This window comes from Aedes albopictus, chromosome 3, assembly GCF_035046485.1.
Source record: "Aedes albopictus strain Foshan chromosome 3, AalbF5, whole genome shotgun sequence".
In the NCBI taxonomy this organism is placed as follows: domain Eukaryota; kingdom Metazoa; phylum Arthropoda; class Insecta; order Diptera; family Culicidae; genus Aedes; species Aedes albopictus.
In genome coordinates, this window is record NC_085138.1 from 98934759 (window position 1) to 98955807 (window position 21049).

General features: G+C 45.2%; 1 long non-coding RNA gene across 1 annotated transcript; it reads right to left on the reverse strand.

Annotated features, from left to right (window-relative positions):
* Positions 1 to 18412: 18412 nt before the first annotated feature.
* LOC109426986 (uncharacterized) lies at positions 18413 to 19195 on the reverse strand. Its single transcript, XR_009998630.1, has 3 exons — positions 19065 to 19195; positions 18931 to 19005; positions 18413 to 18849 (listed from the first exon to the last, which is right to left on the reverse strand). It is a non-coding gene; the product is annotated as an uncharacterized LOC109426986 (long non-coding RNA).
* Positions 19196 to 21049: the final 1854 nt, after the last annotated feature.

Consider the following 21049-nt stretch of genomic DNA (forward strand, 5'->3'; position numbering starts at 1 on the left):
TTTGAAAACTGTCGCATTTTTTTATGGGTCATACTGTAGCTAGCTGGAGGTACCTCTCCGGTTGCTACGGAAGGCGTTTCCAGCAGTCGTTCTCGGTACGTAGCAACAAAGAGACTCGGCTTCATTTTACATTTGCGTGTTCCTCAGCCGGAGTTCTTCTAGGTAGGTAGGTACCCACAGTCGACGCTCGTTGTGTCATGTGTCGTCTCCCGTTTGCTGCTGCCATGGTTATAATAAGTCTGGCTTTGCTGTGCGGGGGCCAGTCGGTGCCTTGTGAGAGTCTTCGTTTGGAAATTATATCAGTTACCCTCACTTGTGTGTGGGGCGCGGGGTGTCAAGAAGAGCAGAGGCCTTGTTTATCTGGAGTTTAAATTTTGTGGGAGGGCGGAATGTTTTGCTGTGAGGGAAGAAAAGTAATGATTATGCACTACCGAAAATTGTGTTCTTGTATGACACTCTTGGGTGGGGTCGAATATTTGACGTTCGTAATAGAACAAAGCTGACTTGGGACGATTGGTGTCCTGGTAACCACAAACATATATAGAAAAGACGAAGAAAAATACCTTTAGTTACAGTTTACTCTTAAGGCTCAAATGAACTAGTTAATGATGTTCATATCTAAGATTCTGGGTGACCAAAAACCTTTTACAAAAACATTGCATATACTGACGAATGACAATTGCTCAATATTACTTAGGCTAACCATGCCTAGACGGGTACTTCATTTCTCCATGCTACGGAACCACTCGACCATTTTCATCCCTGAAGGCGCAGAACTAAACTCGATTCCACTAGCGCACATGGTTTGTTTCAGTTCCAGGGAAATTCGTAGGAGTTTCATAGGCTTTCAAGCGGTTTCAGAGAGTTTCCGAAGGATTCCAGTGGTGTTCTAAGGGTTTCAAGAGTGTTCCAGAGGGTTTCAAAGGCATGCCAGGGATTTGCAAGAAGTTTCAGGGGCATTCCAGGAGATTTTACGAATGTTGCAGGGAGTTTCAGGGGCATTCCAGGGGGTGTTCCTGCACAATTTCAGGAGCGATCCAGGGATTTTCTGAGGCGTTCCGGGGGAGGTCAGTGGCGTTCCTCCAGGAATTCCTCTGGAATTCCTCCTGGAATTCCTCCTGGAATTCCCCTGGAATTCCTCCTGGAATTCCCCTGGAATTCCTCCTGGAATTCCCCTGGAGTTCCTCCTGGAATTCCCCTGGAATTCCTCCTGGAATTCCCCTGGAATTCCTCCTGGAATTCCCCTGGAATTCCTCCTGGAATTCCCCTGGAATTCCTCCTGGAATTCCCCTGGAATTCCTCCTGGAATCCCCCTGGAATTCCTCCTGGAATTCCCCTGGAATTCCTCCTGGAATTCCCCTGGAATTCCTCCTGGAATTCCCCTGGAATTCCTCCTGGAATTCCCCTGGAATTCCTCCTGGAATTCCCCTGGAATTCCTCCTGGAATTCCCCTGGAATTCCTCCTGGAATTCCCCTGGAATTCCTCCTGGAATTCCCCTGGAATTCCTCCTGGAATTCCCCTGGAATTCCTCCTGGAATTCCCCTGGAATTCCTCCTGGAATTCCCCTGGAATTCCTCCTGGAATTCCCCTGGAATTCCTCCTGGAATTCCCCTGGAATTCCTCCTGGAATTCCCCTGGAATTCCTCCTGGAATTCCCCTGGAATTCCTCCTGGAATTCCCCTGGAATTCCTCCTGGAATTCCCCTGGAATTCCTCCTGGAATTCCCCTGGAATTCCTCCTGGAATTCCCCTGGAATTCCTCCTGGAATTCCCCTGGAATTCCTCCTGGAATTCCCCTGGAATTCCTCCTGGAATTCCCCTGGAATTCCTCCTGGAATTCCCCTGGAATTCCTCCTGGAATTCCCCTGGAATTCCTCCTGGAATTCCCCTGGAATTCCTCCTGGAATTCCCCTGGAATTCCTCCTGGAATTCCCCTGGAATTCCTCCTGGAATTCCCCTGGAATTCCTCCTGGAATTCCCCTGGAATTCCTCCTGGAATTCCCCTGGAATTCCTCCTGGAATTCCCCTGGAATTCCTCCTGGAATTCCCCTGGAATTCCTCCTGGAATTCCCCTGGAATTCCTCCTGGAATTCCCCTGGAATTCCTCCTGGAATTCCCCTGGAATTCCTCCTGGAATTCCCCTGGAATTCCTCCTGGAATTCCCCTGGAATTCCTCCTGGAATTCCCCTGGAATTCCTCCTGGAATTCCCCTGGAATTCCTCCTGGAATTCCCCTGGAATTCCTCCTGGAGTTCCCCTGGAATTCCTCCTGGAATTCCCCTGGAATTCCTCCTGGAATTCCCCTCGAATTCCTCCTGGAATTCCCCTGGAATTCCCCTGGAGTTCCTCCTGGAATTCCCCTGGAATTCCTCCTGGAATTCCCCTGGAATTCCTCCTGGAATTCCCCTGGAATTCCTCCTGGAATTCCCCTGGAATTCCTCCTGGAATTCCCCTGGAATTCCTCCTGGAATTCCTCCTGGAATTCCTCCTGGAATTCCCCTGGAATTCCTCCTGGAATTCCCCTGGAATTCCTCCTGGAATTCCCCTGGAATTCCTCCTGGAATTCCCCTGGAATTCCTCCTGGAATTCCCCTGGAATTCCTCCTGGAATTCCCCTGGAATTCCTCCTGGAATTCCCCTGGAATTCCTCCTGGAATTCCCCTGGAATTCCTCCTGGAATTCCCCTGGAATTCCTCCTGGAATTCCCCTGGAATTCCTCCTGGAATTCCCCTGGAATTCCTCCTGGAATTCCCCTGGAATTCCTCCTGGAATTCCCCTGGAATTCCTCCTGGAATTCCCCTGGAATTCCTCCTGGAATTCCCCTGGAATTCCTCCTGGAATTCCCCTGGAATTCCTCCTGGAATTCCCCTGGAATTCCTCCTGGAATTCCCCTGGAATTCCTCCTGGAATTCCCCTGGAATTCCTCCTGGAATTCCCCTGGAATTCCTCCTGGAATTCCCCTGGAATTCCTCCTAGAATTCCCTGGAATTCATCCTGGAATTCCCCTGGAATTCCTCCTGGAATTCCCCTGGAATTCCTCCTGGAATTCCCCTGGAATTCCTCCTGGAATTCCCCTGGAATTCCTCCTGGAATTCCCCTGGAATTCCTCCTGGAATTCCCCTGGAATTCCTCCTGGAATTCCCCTGGAATTCCTCCTGGAATTCCCCTGGAATTCCTCCTGGATTTCCCCTGGAATTCCTCCTGGATTTCCCCTGGAATTCCTCCTGGAATTCCCCTGGAATTCCTCCTGGAATTCCCCTGGAATTCCTCCTGGAATTCCCCTGGAATTCCTCCTGGAATTCCCCTGGAATTCCTCCTGGAATTCCCCTGGAATTCCTCCTGGAATTCCCCTGGAATTCCTCCTGGAATTCCCCTGGAATTCCTCCTGGAATTCCCCTGGAATTCCTCCTGGAATTCCCCTGGAATTCCTCCTGGAATTCCCCTGGAATTCCTCCTGGAATTCCCCTGGAATTCCTCCTGGAATTCCCCTGGAATTCCTCCTGGAATTCCCCTGGAATTCCTCCTGGAATTCCCCTGGAATTCCTCCTGGAATTCCCCTGGAATTCCTCCTGGAATTCCCCTGGAATTCCTCCTGGAATTCCCCTGGAATTCCTCCTGGAATTCCCCTGGAATTCCTCCTGGAATTCCCCTGGAATTCCTCCTGGAATTCCCCTGGAATTCCTCCTGGAATTCCCCTGGAATTCCTCCTGGAATTCCCCTGGAATTCCTCCTGGAATTCCCCTGGAATTCCTCCTGGAATTCCCCTGGAATTCCTCCTGGAATTCCCCTGGAATTCCTCCTGGAATTCCCCTGGAATTCCTCCTGGAATTCCCCTGGAATTCCTCCTGGAATTCCCCTGGAATTCCTCCTGGAATTCCCCTGGAATTCCTCCTGGAATTCCCCTGGAATTCCTCCTGGAATTCCCCTGGAATTCCTCCTGGAATTCCCCTGGAATTCCTCCTGGAATTCCCCTGGAATTCCTCCTGGAATTCCCCTGGAATTCCTCCTGGAATTCCCCTGGAATTCCCCTGGAATTCCTCCTGGAATTCCCCTGGAATTCCTCCTGGAATTCCCCTGGAATTCCTCCTGGAATTCCCCTGGAATTCCTCCTGGAATTCCCCTGGAATTCCTCCTGGAATTCCCCTGGAATTCCTCCTGGAATTCCCCTGGAATTCCTCCTGGAATTCCCCTGGAATTCCTCCTGGAATTCCCCTGGAATTCCTCCTGGAATTCCCCTGGAATTCCTCCTGGAATTCCCCTGGAATTCCTCCTGGAATTCCCCTGGAATTCCTCCTGGAATTCCCCTGGAATTCCTCCTGGAATTCCCCTGGAATTCCTCCTGGAATTCCCCTGGAATTCCTCCTGGAATTCCCCTGGAATTCCTCCTGGAATTCCCCTGGAATTCCTCCTGGAATTCCCCTGGAATTCCTCCTGGAATTCCCCTGGAATTCCTCCTGGAATTCCCCTGGAATTCCTCCTGGAATTCCCCTGGAATTCCTCCTGGAATTCCCCTGGAATTCCTCCTGGAATTCCCCTGGAATTCCTCCTGGAATTCCCCTGGAATTCCTCCTGGAATTCCCCTGGAATTCCTCCTGGAATTCCCCTGGAATTCCTCCTGGAATTCCCCTGGAATTCCTCCTGGAATTCCCCTGGAATTCCTCCTGGAATTCCCCTGGAATTCCTCCTGGAATTCCCCTGGAATTCCTCCTGGAATTCCCCTGGAATTCCTCCTGGAATTCCCCTGGAATTCCTCCTGGAATTCCCCTGGAATTCCTCCTGGAATTCCCCTGGAATTCCTCCTGGAATTCCCCTGGAATTCCTCCTGGAATTCCCCTGGAATTCCTCCTGGAATTCCCCTGGAATTCCTCCTGGAATTCCCCTGGAATTCCTCCTGGAATTCCCCTGGAATTCCTCCTGGAATTCCCCTGGAATTCCTCCTGGAATTCCCCTGGAATTCCTCCTGGAATTCCCCTGGAATTCCTCCTGGAATTCCCCTGGAATTCCTTCTGGAATTCCCCTGGAATTCCTCCTGGAATTCCCCTGGAATTCCTCCTGGAATTCCCCTGGAATTCCTCCTGGAATTCCCCTGGAATTCCTCCTGGAATTCCTCTGGAATTCCTCCTGGAATTCCCCTGGAATTCCTCCTGGAATTCCCCTGGAATTCCTCCTGGAATTCCCCTGGAATTCCTCCTGGAATTCCCCTGGAATTCCTCCTGGAATTCCCCTGGAATTCCTCCTGGAATTCCCCTGGAATTCCTCCTGGAATTCCCCTGGAATTCCTCCTGGAATTCCCCTGGAATTCCTCCTGGAATTCCCCTGGAATTCCTCCTGGAATTCCCCTGGAATTCCTCCTGGAATTCCCCTGGAATTCCTCCTGGAATTCCCCTGGAATTCCTCCTGGAATTCCCCTGGAATTCCTCCTGGAATTCCCCTGGAATTCCTCCTGGAATTCCCCTGGAATTCCTCCTGGAATTCCCCTGGAATTCCTCCTGGAATTCCCCTGGAATTCCTCCTGGAATTCCCCTGGAATTCCTCCTGGAATTCCCCTGGAATTCCTCCTGGAATTCCCCTGGAATTCCTCCTGGAATTCCCCTGGAATTCCTCCTGGAATTCCCCTGGAATTCCTCCTGGAATTCCCCTGGAATTCCTCCTGGAATTCCCCTGGAATTCCTCCTGGAATTCCCCTGGAATTCCTCCTGGAATTCCCCTAAAATTCCTCCTGGAATTCCCCTGGAATTCCTCCTGGAATTCCCCTGGAATTCCTCCTGGAATTCCCCTGGAATTCCTCCTGGAATTCCCCTGGAATTCCTCCTGGAATTCCCCTGGAATTCCTCCTGGAATTCCCCTGGAATTCCTCCTGGAATTCCCCTGGAATTCCTCCTGGAATTCCCCTGGAATTCCTCCTGGAATTCCCCTGGAATTCCTCCTGGAATTCCCCTGGAATTCCTCCTGGAATTCCCCTGGAATTCCTCCTGGAATTCCCCTGGAATTCCTCCTGGAATTCCCCTGGAATTCCTCCTGGAATTCCCCTGGAATTCCTCCTGGAATTCCCCTGGAATTCCTCCTGGAATTCCCCTGGAATTCCTCCTGGAATTCCCCTGGAATTCCTCCTGGAATTCCCCTGGAATTCCTCCTGGAATTCCCCTGGAATTCCTCCTGGAATTCCCCTGGAATTCCTCCTGGAATTCCCCTGGAATTCCTCCTGGAATTCCCCTGGAATTCCTCCTGGAATTCCCCTGGAATTCCTCCTGGAATTCCCCTGGAATTCCTCCTGGAATTACCCTGGAATTCCTCCTGGAATTCCCCTGGAATTCCTCCTGGAATTCCCCTGGAATTCCTCCTGGAATTCCCCTGGAATTCCTCCTGGAATTACCCTGGAATTCCTCCTGGAATTCCCCTGGAATTCCTCCTGGAATTCCCCTGGAATTCCTCCTGGAATTCCCCTGGAATTCCTCCTGGAATTCCCCTGGAATTCCTCCTGGAATTCCCCTGGAGTTCCTCCTGGAATTCCCCTGGAATTCCTCCTGGAATTCCCCTGGAATTTCCCTGATTTTTTTTTTCTGGAATTCCCCTGGAATTTTTCTGGAATTCCTCTGGATGTATTCCTTGGATGCTCCTGGAATTCTTTCCGGAATTCTCATAGAGTTCTCCCTAGAATGCTCCTGGAATTATTTCCGGAATTTCAATAAAATTCTTCCTGGACTTCTCCTAAAATTTGTCCAGGAATTCCTCTGGAATTCTTCTTGGAATTCCTATGGAATTGTTCCCCTCTCTTCTTCTCGCCTGTAAATTCTCCAAAAATTGCTCCTCCCTGGAATTCCTCGGGGAATATCCCTGGAATTTATCCTGAAATTTTCCTTCTGTAATTTCTTCTGGAATTCCTCCTACAATTCCTCATTGAATTGCTCCTGGAATTCCCTATCAGGAGTGAAAAAATGGCGACCAGAACATTCAAGATGGCAGCCTAAAATACAAGATGGCGGCTCCAAATTTAAGATGGCGGCTCCAAGTTTAAGATGGCGGCTATTTCATAGAGTTTTTGGCCCCAAATCCATGCAGTATAGGCATATTTGGTATATGGAAGATGTCTGGGCTTCAATACTGGTGGCCAGAATATCCAAGATGGCGGCCTCAATTCAAGATGACTGCTCTAAATTCAACATGGCGGCTGTTTTATGGAGTTTTAGGCTTTAAAATTATGCAGTATAAGCATATTTGATATAGGAGATGTGTGGAGTCCAAAAATGGCGGTCAGATTATCCAAAATTGCGATCTAAAATCCAAAATAGCGGCTCCAAATTCAGGATGGCGGCTGTTAAATGGTGTTTAGGCTACAAAATCAAGCAATATGGGTATAATTGGTATGGGGAAGAAGCCTGGAGTTTAAAGATGACGACCAGCATTCCCAAAATGGCGGCTCGAAATCAAGATTGCGACTTTTTCTTGAGTTCAAGGCTGAAATTTCAAAAGCCAGATAAACGATATGATTCCTGATGCCATGAAATGGTTTTTTGTTGATAGTATGAAAGCACCGACGAACCGACGTGACAGTGGTGATTCAAAACTGTCCCCCCCAAATTTAACGGTCGACCAGCGAAGCGAGCGAACGCTTCTGTCAAATCAGCGCAGACACGAACCTCTTCCTATATGAATACACGGGGGTTTGGAATCATGCTATCAAAACAACGCGAGCCGTTATAGAGGAGGCGGTAGTGTTCGGCTATTTTTCATCATGGCGTCGGGGACAACAAATTTGAATTTATTTGTTCTAGCTGTCACGTCGGTTCGTCGGTGATGAAAATGCGATATTCATCAAAATCTCCTTTGAGTTTTGTTGAAATAGGATTTCGAAGGTACGAGAAAATCACCATCACCGCTAGGTGGATTAATTAGGGATTTGTTATGAATATAGGGCACTGCATGAAATTCTCTCGTTCTCTTTCACTCTTACAGAAATTTCGTAAACAACAAGGCCAAGAAACGTAAAAATCCCACACAAAATCAAAACAGTGCAGTGCCCTATTGTAGACAATGTGAGAATCATACTAATAAGTCTGAACTTTGCAGTGCTGATATGTAGGCTGGATATATCTGCTCATATTGCAATAGAGTGTTCATCAAAGTATTGCTACCACCTTTAAAATTCACATTTAGATTATGCAACATATTTCACAAAGTGAAATCAATAAATTCTAATCGGTGCCTCTGTTTTTCTGTCTCTATTTTCAGGTACGTATTACCATATCCATCTTCCATGTTCCATGCACCGCCGTCCAAGTGAGATTTGACAAGAAGGGAAACTTTCCCACACGTATCGAAATCATCCCACCCACCAGTTGTTATCCTGCAGTAAACCCACTCTGAAAAACGACGACCAAAGCGGAACCGCACGAAATGCGATAAGGAAAACCCCGGGACATGAATATTTTCTCAGTCTGATCCACCGCAAGAGGACAACCCATAGTAGTTCCGGAACGACTTCGACCGCAACTGCAAAGGCGGTAACAATTCCACACGGACCGTTTCGAAGCGGAAACATTCCTCCGGCACCCACGATTGTTCAGTTTCGTGTTGCTCTCTTTATCATCCCAGAAGCCACATCTTACCGCAACATAGAACAATCCCAAGATTCATCTTTTTTCCGAGAAAACTTTTTACATTTGTTGTCGGTGAGGAGCAGAGCTATGCGATGCGTTGTTGGGTGGGACACGGTACCTTCTTCATCGGAGCATGGTACCTTCTAGGGGGTGGAATGCAGAAAGAAGCGCAGCCACCGAAACCGTTTCAATTTTGACAAAACGAGCGGGGAAGGGCAAAAGTTATAAATATTTTATGATAAATCTAAATCCCAGGAGGGGGTGGTTGTTCTCTTCTCGGTACGAAACTGCCACGTGCGATGGCGCTCGCATCTCATTTCGCTCGTCGCCGAGTACCAGTAGCGGTGCGGTCGCGGTGGTGTGGGAGGTGTCTATCCATGGCAACACGAAACCAGTGAATTTGCAGTAAAAAACTAGAGGTGCGTTTGTTAGGAGTTGTTTTGGGAAGCCCGTAATAGGAATAGTTTGAGTAGAGTAGTTGCTGGGTGGGAAGTTTTCGACGCCCAAAGCAGGAACTTGTTTGGCTGGTGCACTTACTGGTTTTGAACAGGTGGGAAAATTATGAATGGTTCATACATACATTTATTTGCTCAACATCACATTTGAGACAAGACATGATCAACAATAGTGCGCCACAATACTCGGTTTGTGGCTGCCGCTCTCCATACTCGGACACGTCCGATTCTCGTCAGATCACGCTCCACCTGGTTCGTCCATCGTGCTATCTGCGCTCCACGCCTTTTTGTGCCAACCGGATCAGTTGCAAACACCAGTTTTGCAGGGTTGTTGTCCGGAATTCTTGCAACATGTCCTGCCCACCGTATCTTTCCGGCTTTGGCAACCTTCTGGATGCTGGGTTCACCGTAGAGTGCAGCGAACTCGTGGTTCATCCTTCTCCGCCACACACCGTTCTCCTGCACACCGCCGAAGATCGTCCTGAGCACGCGTCGCTTGAAAACTCCGAGTGCTTGCAGGTCCTTCTCGAGCATGGTCCATGTCTCGTGTCCGTAGAGGACCACCGGTCTTATTAGCGTTTTGTACATGGTGCACTTGGTGCGTGGGAGAATCTTTTTAAACCATAGCTTCTTCTGGAGCCCATAGTAGGCACGATTTCCGCTGATGATGCGCTTTCATATTTCACGACTCACATTCTTGTCAGTCGTCAGTAAGCATCTGAGGTAGACGAATTCCTCCACCACCTCGAAGGTATCCCTGTCTATCGTAAAATTATTACCCAGACGGATCCGGTCGTGTTCGATTCCGACTACCAGCATGTACTTTGTCCAGAGTAGGCATAAGAGTTCGTCACCTTGTCGCAGTCCCCAGCGGGTTTCGAATGAACTGGGTAGTTCACCCGAAACCCTTACGCAATTTTTCACATCGTCCATCGCTGCTTCAATCAGTCCAGTCAGCTTCCCAGGAAAGCCGTTTTCGTCCATGATTCTCCATAGCTCTGCGCGGTCGATATCGCCTTGAAGTCGATGAACAGGTGATGCATTGAGACCTGGTATTCGCGGCTTTTCTGGAGGATTTGCCGTACGGTGAAGATCTGGTCCGTTGTCGATCGGCCGTCGATGAAGCTGGCTTGATAACTTCCCACGAAATCTCTCGTTTTAGGTGACAGACGACGGATGATGATCTGGAATAGCACTTTGTAGGCAGCATTAAAAATGGTGGTTGCTCTGAAGTTCTCACATTCCAAATGTTCGTTTTTCTTGTGAATGGGGCAGGTTACCTTTTCCTTCTACTTCACCGGTAGCTGTACGGTTTCCCAGTTCAAGACCATCTTGATGAGATCAGCTGCGATACCATCCCTACCAGCTGCTGGTGAATGGCATCCTTAACCCTCTCATACCCAATCTCGCCTTTAGACGGGGTTTTGTTTGAGCATTTTTGTAATTTTTGTTTCGTGGAAAATCATTTTTTTATATTTTTGGCTGGTACTGTTCTGTTCATCTCAAAATGATTTTTGGTGTATTTTAAAGCGTATTTACATTTTTTTTTAAATCATTGAAAAATTGATGTTTTAGTCACCTTTTAGAAGTCTTGTTTATTTTGTATTGAATCGTTACAATTAACATATTTTAAATTTTTCCCAAATCATTCTCTCCTTGTTTAAAAGTTTAAGGGAATCGAATACACTCTAAAATTATTTTCCTTAAAATTACACGGAAAATAAAATTTTATGTGAAAAAAATTTAAAATAACTATATTTCAACAATAATCATGAAATCTCAAAATGTTTTCATCTCAAAAAATCCGTTCCTCGAATTGGCTTCCAGGAAAAATATAAAATTGTGGGAATGTTCATGAGCATGAGCATGAGCATGAGCATAGATGACCGCACAATTCGTAGTTGCTACTCCGTGATTGACCAGAGCAATCGAAATTGCACAAGGAACCAATGAATAGGGCTTGGGACTAGCTTACTATTCTCAATGTACACAGGTCGAGAGCTCTCAACTTTAATAAGGTCAATAACGGCGCCGGCCACGTCCTTACGGTCATCGAGGATGGAAGGGAATGTTAGTAAGACAAACGTTGTTAAAAAGACCGCGAATCGCTGCATCTCCACGTTTGTCTCAGGAAGGAATTTTTTGTTAGTAGGGTAAGGTACATTGTCAGTCCGGGAGTCACCTATGGTTGGTGATATGATTTGACAATGGATCAATATACACAAACCGCCGTTAACAACCGACCATTTTTCGACGCAAGAACTAGCCAAAAAGAAAATTCTATCGCGCGTCTCCACTCCACTAGGGAGCAGAAACCTTTAGTCTATTCCACACAGAAATACACTGAACGCGACTCACTTGTCGGCGCCCGGATTTTTTTCTCGACCGGCGAACCCGAAGTAACATTTTTCACTCTTTTGTGTAAATGCAAAAATGAAAGAAAATATTTATTATCAACTTAAAGTGTATTGGAAACTAGCGCCGAAGGGAAGCGAAAAATTCGGAACCGACTCGAACCACGGCGCGGGCACACTCGTCCCGTCGTCGGAGCCCCGCAGAGAGAAGAGAAAAAAAAATCGCAAAAATCTAGCAAAGCCAGCGCGCGAAGCTTTGCTGCTGCCGAACTACCGCACACTCATAAAATTGTGGGAATGTTCAAAAGTAAAAATTAGAAAAATCACAAACTGAAATTCACGAAATCAAGAATTAAAAAGAATCATCTTCCAAAACATCTTTTAATCGATTTTAGATGACGAAAAATGATATTTAGATCAAAATAAAAGATTTGGATATTAGAGGGTTAACTTCCCTCAGCGTGCGAATTGACTCATTTCCGTCCTCTGCTGTACTGGCTTAGTCGTTTCCTTGGTTGTCGTGGTCTCCCATGCCTACGTCGTCCACGCCATTCAGGTGCTCGTCTAGGTACTGGTTCCATTTTTCCATCATCTCACGTCCGTCCGTCAAGAGGCCTTCGTTCCAGTCCCTGCATGTTTCGGCTCGTGGCACGAAGCTGTTGCGGGATGCGTTGAGCTTCTAGTAGAACTTCAGTGTTTCTTGAGAACGGCACAGTACTTCCATTTCTTCGAACTCCGCTTCTTCCAGGCGGCGCTTTTTCTCCAGAAAGAGGCGGTTCTGCTGTTTCCGCTTCTGTTTGTAACGTTCCACGTTCTGTCGGGTTCCTTGATGCAGTATTACCGCTCGCGCTGCGTTCTTTTCTTCTAAAACCGTTCTGCAATCTTCGTCGAACCATTCGTTCCGTCAATTCCATTCCACGCACCCGATGGTGCTCTCGGCTGCGTTGTTGATGACTGCTTTCTCTGTACTCCAGCAATCCTCTAGAGGGGCCTCATCGAGCTCGCCCTCGTCTGGCAACGCGGCCTCGAGATTCTGCGCGTATGCTGTGGCGACACCCGGTTGCTTCATTCGTTCTAGGTTGTACCGTGGCGGTCGCCGGTACCGTACATTGTTGATGACGGAGAGTTTTGGGCGCAGTTTGACCATCACCAGATAGTGGTCGGAGTCGATGTTGCCGCCACGATAGGTCCTGACGTCGATAATGTCGGAGAAGTGCCGTCCGTCAATCAGAACGTGGTCGATTTGAGATTTCGTCGGCTGTGGTGATCTTCAGGTGTAACGATAAGGGAGGCTGTGTTGGAAAAAGGTGCTACGTATGGCCATATGTTTGGAGGCGGCGAAATCAATGAGTCGTAGGCCGTTTTCGTTTGTCTGCTGGTGGGTGCTGAACTTACTAACCGTCGGTCTGAATTCCTCCACCTGGCCTACCTGAGCGTTTAAATCTCCTATGATGATCTTGACGTTGTGGCTTGGGCAGCGATCGTACTCGCGTTCGAGCTGCGCGTAGAATGCATCATTGTCATCATCGGTGCTTTCGGAGTGTGGGCTGTGCACGTTTATTATGCTGAAGTTGATGAATCGGATTTTGATCCTCAACCTACACATTTTCGTCGATCGGCCACTAACCGATCACGCGCCTCTGTCCAACACTATAAAAGCTGTTCCCAGCTCACGTGTGTTGCCGCAACTCTGGTAGATGTTATGATTACGTCTAAATGTTCGCACCATAGATCCTGTCCAACACACTTCCTGCAGCGCTGTTATTCCGAACCCGCGGCCCTTTAGTATATCGGCGAGTATGCGGGTGATCGCGATGAAATTGAGAGATCGGCAGTTCCACGTATAATTCCCGGAGGACCATAGTGCACAGTTGAGCTTAGAGTCCTTCCCTGGCACTCGGACGTTGATCAGCCGTCCCTAACATGGGGATCAAACGCTGTTGTGAGCCGCTCCTTCTGGAGAACAGTTTGCAGAAGCTAACCGCCTCTCTTCCCAGTCAGCCTATGACCAAAGTTCCCACCAGGGTTGGTTACTCGCAGTCCTGCCAGTGCCGCGCGGGCTTAGTGATCTTAATGGGATCTGCAATGCGCGAATTACCCAACCTTTACCGTGCCAATATTGTACATAGGGAAATGTAATATAATGACGTTAACCATGGCAAGGGGCCGTCCATATACCACGTGGACAGAAAATTCATGGTTTTTGACCCCCTCCCCCCTCCCCATGGACCAGCGTGGACTTTTCATTGACCCCTCCCCCCTCCCGCAATGTCCACGTGGACATCTGAAAAAAAGATTATTTTTTTTTTATTTCTTAAATAAATGGAAGAAGTGATTTTGAAATTTTTTATTGTAATATTGTTTTTTTTTTTCTTCGTAAACAATGTTTTAAATAAAATTGAAAACTTTAATAAATACAAATATTTTACAGCTTTACATAGAATATAAACAAGTAGCACAAGTTTTCAACATTGTTTTCGATTTCCGCTTCAGTTGGTGAAAAATTTTCGTCAAACTGAAAATTCTTCACTGGGTGTGCTTCGTGTGATGTCCATCGCGTAAAGTTAGTGATTGTTCAATGTTCAGCCTGTAAAGCCTCTAGTTGAAGATGGTGTTTTTTAGAATGTTTGTTCAATCTATGATTACCTGATTGTTTTGTTGAGATAAGGTAATTTTAAATCTTAGATTTTTGTTGAGATAAGTTTATATTAAAAAAAAAACAAGATTTACAGCATCTAAATTGTATTGCTGAGGTTCAGACTTTAATATCCATTAGAAACATCTTAAATTTTGAATGCATCAACAAAAAAAAAGTTTTTGAGATAAACCTGCAAATCCCTACATGTATTCTAAAACTTTGAAGTAGTTTAAAAATTTGATATGAAACTTTGAGAAATCCATACAGCACTTCAATGAAAATTTTCTGACTGAAACACCAACATTTGCATGGTCTACACTCCATTTTAAATCCCCAGAATACTCCTCGATGGAGGAAACTAAGTTATTAGAAATTTTGATACCGTCTACCCGTCTGGTTTGACCGCATCTAATCTGAACACTTTTTAATTTGACCCCCACTAATCTGCACATCGTTCAATTTCAAACTTAGTTCAAACTTCAATCTGCCATTGGAACCGGGTGAAACGGAAAACAGAATCAAAACAAAACTTCAAATAAGGCTGCCAGATGTGGGTTTTTCCCGTCGCCCACAGGGTTGCTAGAGGTTCAATTTAAAAATGAACCCCGTTGGTTTGCATAAGGTGTCGTTCAAACCAACGAGGGTTGACGATTATTTAAAACAAATTAGTCTGTGAATCAATACCATGATTTTTTCCTTGAAGAAGTAACTTACAACCAGAGATACCAGATTATGTTATGTATCAATACAGATTTTTCTGTATCGCCGTATTTGAGGGTATAGCAGACACCAAGAGTTCTAGATTTCAATAGAAACTAATAAAAATATACTACTTTTTGACGGTTTTTAAATTTTACTGATACTTATTTTTTTATTCATGCACAAATTTTTATAAATTCTTCAAAGTTTAAGCAGCAATTTATGAAGTTTTCATTAATTTTATTAGAAGTAACTTCAAATGTTATGCTTTCTGGAGAAATCTGTATCACATTTTAAAAATCTGTATTTTTCTGTACTCTGTATCTTGGCTGTATAGAAGGTCAAAAATCTATATAATACAGACAAATCTGTGCATCTGACATCTCTGTTTACAACTAAAAGACATTTTTTTTAAATTTTTATTAACGTGTATTTTAACTTAAATGCTAATTCTACACTCACTAAAAGACAAGGTATAATAAAATAAAATGTATGAGTGAACTGTCGAAGAGAATCTCATCAAAAAAGCGACATAATTTGTTTCGTTTGTAGATTATTGTTCCTTAATTTGTATGTCAATGTTGTCCACGTGGACATTTAACGAACCCCCACCCCCCTCTCCGTGGACAAGCGTGGACTTTTCGCTAACCCCCTCCCCCCTCCAAGCTGTCCACGTGGTATTTGGACGGCCCCCAACGGTAACCGAGGTTGTTTATAGGTGAATACAAAAGGAGGACTCAGCAGGGAGGGACAAAAGGGTGATCTAGGGGGTCTTAAGGTGGAGCATTAGAGAGATGATAGGAAATATCACTAGGGATATCATGAGTTTTGTAAATTTTATTGTTCTAGAAAGTTTAAGCGCTTCAGAGCATTCCGGGGCGTTTCAGGGTAATGCAGGGGACTTTAGGTGTGTTTCAGCGGGTTTTAGGGGTGTTAAGGGGGATCACAAGGGCGTTTCAGAGACGATTCCGGCGGTCCCATGGGTGTTTTAGAGGAGTTATCAGGGAGTCTCAATGGTATCTTAGGGAAGTTTCTGAGTGTATCACGGGTTCTAAGGGCATCTCAGGGGATCTCAGGGACGTTTCAGAGGGTCTCAAGAGGTTCCGGAGGTTCCAAAAGTGTGTTAGAGGGTGCCCGGGGCGTATCAGAGTTTTTTTTATAGTATTCAGGTACGGCTCTGAAGTTCCATGAATTCCTCTGCAAAGCCCCCCAAACCTCTCGAAATATCTCTGACAGGGCTTTCATCCCTCTAAAATAAATCTCAATCAGCAGTAAGACACCCTGAAATCCCACGGAAAAGCCTCTGAAACGCAGCTGCAACTCCTACTTTACAAGTTCCCTTGGAACCTTACAAAAACATCTTTGAAACCCCCTGGATCATCCTCTGTTTGAACTCCCATTAAACCCTTGGTTCCATCTCAAACCCCAAAGCGTAAAACATTTTCACATTAAAGGGGCTCTAGTGTACCCCTAGACAATCCGTACCAGCTCCTGGACCATGTGGACCAGGTAGAGTAATGCGGTGTACTTACTTACGAAAAATAACTACTTGACGAAAATAACATAATATGTATGTTATTTTTTGCAGGGGCCAGGAGATCTTAAAAGCGTTTTAAAGGAATTTCAGGGTGTTTCAGGGGATATCAGGAGGTCTCAGGGGCGTTGAAGGAGGACTCAAGATCATCTCAGGGGGTTTCAGGGGGTTCCATGGTGTTCCACTGCCGTTCTTCTGCAAAGTGACGTTAGCGACATTCCAAATTTCGACATCTTCTGGTACATATCTGGTGAAATAATAAAACTGTGGTATGTTTGCTATATTCTAGTGGCAATCTAGCATTCATGGAAGAAAAAAATTACAACGACCAAGAGTTCTATGTATAACTAAAATATACAAAAATTGTCCATGTCGCTTACGTCACTAGTGAAAAATTAGGGTATAAACACTATACTTCGTCCCACTAAAATTCTGCTCTAATCTTCGCCACTTCATACATAAAAAAATGGAATTTGTATGAAGGGGGCGAAGACTAGAGCAGTGGCGAAGTCTAGTGCTTTTACCCTTGCCTAATTTAAAACTCATAAATAATAAAAAAAAAGGTTTACGTCACTTTGCAGAAGAACGGCAGTCCAGGTGATGTCAGGGGCTCGCTAATTGGTATCGGGGCACCTTAGGGAGTATCATGGGCGTTTTTAGGGGTCTCATGGAACTTCCAGGGAGCTTATATATACTTTCGTCGTTAGTTACAGGGGATAGACAAAATGATCGGGACAGGCAAAATTTTCACTTCTCAAAAAAAATTTTCTAGCTGATGTAACTTTTCGAAAAGTGCATCAAATATTCTCAAATTTTTACTGTAAAATGATCAACAAGTTGTGTATCAGTGATCTAATTTAAGGAAAGATCAGGCTGTTCTGCACAAAGTTATAAAGATTTTAGAAAAAGGTATGATTATCCGATAGCCAACTTTGAGCTGTTAAATCTCCGGATTCAATGAACCGAATGCAATGAAATTTTGACCAAATATGACTTATATAATGAGCTCTGAAAAACCTTTGACTTGACATAGAATTCTCAACGCCGAAGAAAATTATAACGATTAGATTATTTTTCTAATAAAACACAAAACTATTCAAAAATTCGTTGCAAAATTCAAGATACTATTTATAGTTCATTAAAATTCCCTCTAAATGAATTGAATATGAATATGTTTTGAAGAAAAGTATAAACATAGCCGGCAAAAAATTAAAAAAGTAATAGGATGCCTATTGAAAAGAGACCAATTTACCAAAAAATCATAAAATAAATCAAATCGCTTTTTCGCTTTTTCGCTTATTAAAAATTCCAAATTGTGTCAAACGTTTTTCAGACCTCATTATATAAGTCAGGGCGTTTCAGGGGGTCTCATGGAAGAGGTTGGTACCTGGAGGTCTCAAGGGCGTTTCAGGGAGCCTCGGGGGTTTCCGGGGATTTCCATGTAGTCGCTGGAGCGTACCAAGGGGCCATAGAGGCGTTTCAGGGGATACCTGATGATCTTAGGAATTTCGGAAAGCTGGCTTTCCGAGCCAGCGATATGACCCAATTGGGTTGACAGTAGAGAAGAGAGTAAGGGTAGAGGGTAGGATAGAGGGTCAGGGTAGAGGGTCAAAGTAAAGGATAGGGTAGAGGGTAGAGTATAGGGTTAGAGTAGACAATCAGAGTAGAGGGTAAGAGTAGAGCGAAGAGTAGATGGTGGAATAGATTAATAGGGTGAAGGGTAGGGCAGAGGATTAGGGTGGAAGGTTGGGATAGATAGAGTCTAGGGAGTCTAGAGTAGGGAGTTATGGTAGAGGCTGTGTAGAGGGCTAGAGTAGACGGTTGGATGGAGGATAGTGTAGAAAGTAGGGAGAAGGGTTAGGGTAGAGAGTACGTTAGAAGGTAAATAGGATGCAGGGTCATTAGGCCGAATGGTCATTAGGCCGAATGGTCATTAGGCCGAACGGTCATCAGGATGAATTGCAACTCAGCAGTTATGAAACTGGAAACAGATCTGTTTTTTTACCTTTTTCAACAATTATTTTCAAAAGCTATTTGAACAATGAAACTAGAAAGAACAGTCTATGTTTAAAAGAAGGAAAAATGTATGATTTGAATATTCTCTTCTGAATATTAAATTCCCGGTCGGTCCAGGAACTTTGTCACCTTCCCCAAAGAAGGTCGCATGAGACGGAGACAAATTAGGTAAAAGAGGGGCTGGTGGTACTGGTCCTCTATTCTCATGTACCTTACCCAGCCTAAAATTGGTTCGAATCCAGTGGAACCACTCATGAAGAGGAATCGAATTCATCCATAGTTAAATAAAAGCATAAATTTTACATGCAAATGAAATAAATGGTGTATTTTAGTACTTACGTTTTAATTCCAGCTTAACCTACGTCTACCTAATGTGATTAGTGTGTGTGGGTGTCAGTGTAGAGTGTATCCCGCGACGACTCCTGCGTGACACTTCCGCCTGGACAGAAGTTGGCTCACCGGTGACATGCCGGCTACTCCAGGGCTGGTAGGCCATACCGACATCGCGCCAGGATTATACTCGTTCTGCCACCTCATACTTGGTCGTGAACGAAAGGCCTAATGGAATGAACATGATGGGGGCCATCAAAATCTTTCTTTACACCACATTTGGGACTTGCTTCAGGCGTTCACTCTTACCGAACTCATTGTAACACTTTCTCTACTCCATTATTGCTCTATGAGCTTCATGCAAAAAATCGTGGATCGGGGTGGCTGAATAATAAAAACTAGGTTATCAAGGCTAGCATTCTAAATATTCACTTCACTGTTACCTTGCCATAAGGCAGCCATAACTACCGACTATCCACTTCACACACAATCGTTACGTTTGCACAATTGGAATTGTTCTATCGGTCAGGCTATTTATTTATGGGAACAACCACGAACTTTAACACGCGTTCTGCCTGCTTTGCAGTTAACCGGGAACTGATGATCTGCACTTCGATCAAATAATATCTTGCGGTGCTGAAGTGTAGTGATAGCACTCTTACATCGTGGTCATATGAGCAAACGGCAAGTAGAGAGTGAGATCCTATTCCTAGTAGAGAAGAGCGGTAGCAACTGAGGGTTCCTGATACGCAATTATCATATTTGGTGGGGAATGTTGGCGGTAGCTACGTGGATGTTGTGTTCTGTTGTGCTGTTGTAGGTGTGGTGTATTTTACATGGTAAGAAGAACCTATGCTTCCATTTATTACGGCTAGAGTGTGAGCAACATTGAAGCTCTCGCGAGGCCGTTGGTTATGAGAAGGTTACAACTTTTTGAAAAGCGATTTCCTTGACTTCATTGGCTATAGTGAATCTTCGTGCCTGCCACACGATATACACATGCAACGTGATCATTGGCAGCGGAAGCTCACAGTTAAGAACTGAGGAACAGCTCATAGAACACAAGCTGAGAATCAGGTTTTGTCCCAGTGGAGACGTAACGGCAAAAATAAGACCCAATGACCATTCGGCCTAGTGACCATTCGGCCTAATGACCACTCGGCCTAATGACCATTCGGCCTAATGACCTTCGGCCGAATGGCCTGACACCGTTAATTAAAGTGGACGATGAAGTAGATGTTAGGATAGAGGGTTATGGCTAGTTTCCACTTCGTACGTACTGTGTAAAAAGATAGGACAAGTAATGGTCAAGTAATGATTCCGCTTCAAAATTACTTGTGCAGTTCGCAGATGGCAAGTAAGGAAAAAAGTGTAACACTCGTAACGCCTCCCGTGCGAATCAAATGGAGCTGTCACTTTTCCTTGCGGAAAAATAGTCCGCGCTATTATTCCGTAAAGAAAAGTAACGTTTCTCCCCATACTGGAGCAGTTGTCAATATTACTTGCGGAAAAAGGTGGGATTTTACTTGAGCGCTCTACTTGGTGAAGAGATGAGATGAGATTGGAAGAGATGAGATTTTCTCGAGATGCCTTCAGGACTTCTTTTCGGGATTTTTTCAGAAGTTCTTCTCGAGAATATTCCCAGGGATACGTGCTGGAATTAATTCAAATATTTATTCCGATATTTTTGCAGTGGTTCCTTAAGGGATTCCTTCCGCAATAGATTTCTGTCGAGACTTCTTCAGGCAATCCTGTTTTTTTTCGGGATTCCTGCTATGATTTCTTTAAGGATTCCACCAAGTATTCTCTACGGGATTTCTTCAGGTTTAACTTCAGGGATTTTTGCTGCGATTGCTTAAGAAAATCTTGATAGGACTTTTTCAGGAATTCTAGTCGCATTCCTTCATGCATTCCTACTGGAATTACTTCACGGATTCCTTCTGGAATTATTTCATAGGTTTCTGCCAAGATATATTCAGAGAATCCCATAGGAGTTCCCTCAGGTATTAGTGCCGGAATTCCATCTGGCGTTCCTTGAAAGATTCCTTCCCGGATTTTTTTTTGGATTCCTCTCGGGATTTCTCCACTAATTCCTCCCGATCAAGTTTCCAGCCGGGATTCCCCTCAAGATTCTTCCAGAACTTCTGTAGCGATTCGTTTCAAGATCCCTTCAGAGATTTCTGTCGCTTTCAACAAAGGGTAAAAAAAATGCCGTGTTCATTTCATCCTTCTATGCTGCATTTGCTGTTCCACCAGCATCACCAATCAAAACTTACTGGGGAAGCACCATCTCTTCCACACGGCATCCACCAAGGTGCAAGGGTTTATTTTTCCCACTTATTTCCTCAACTCTTGAGAAAGTCAAGTTTTATGACTTCTGGTTATGAGAGGCGGGTTCGCTGCTGGGAAGTATCTTTCGCGTGTGCCT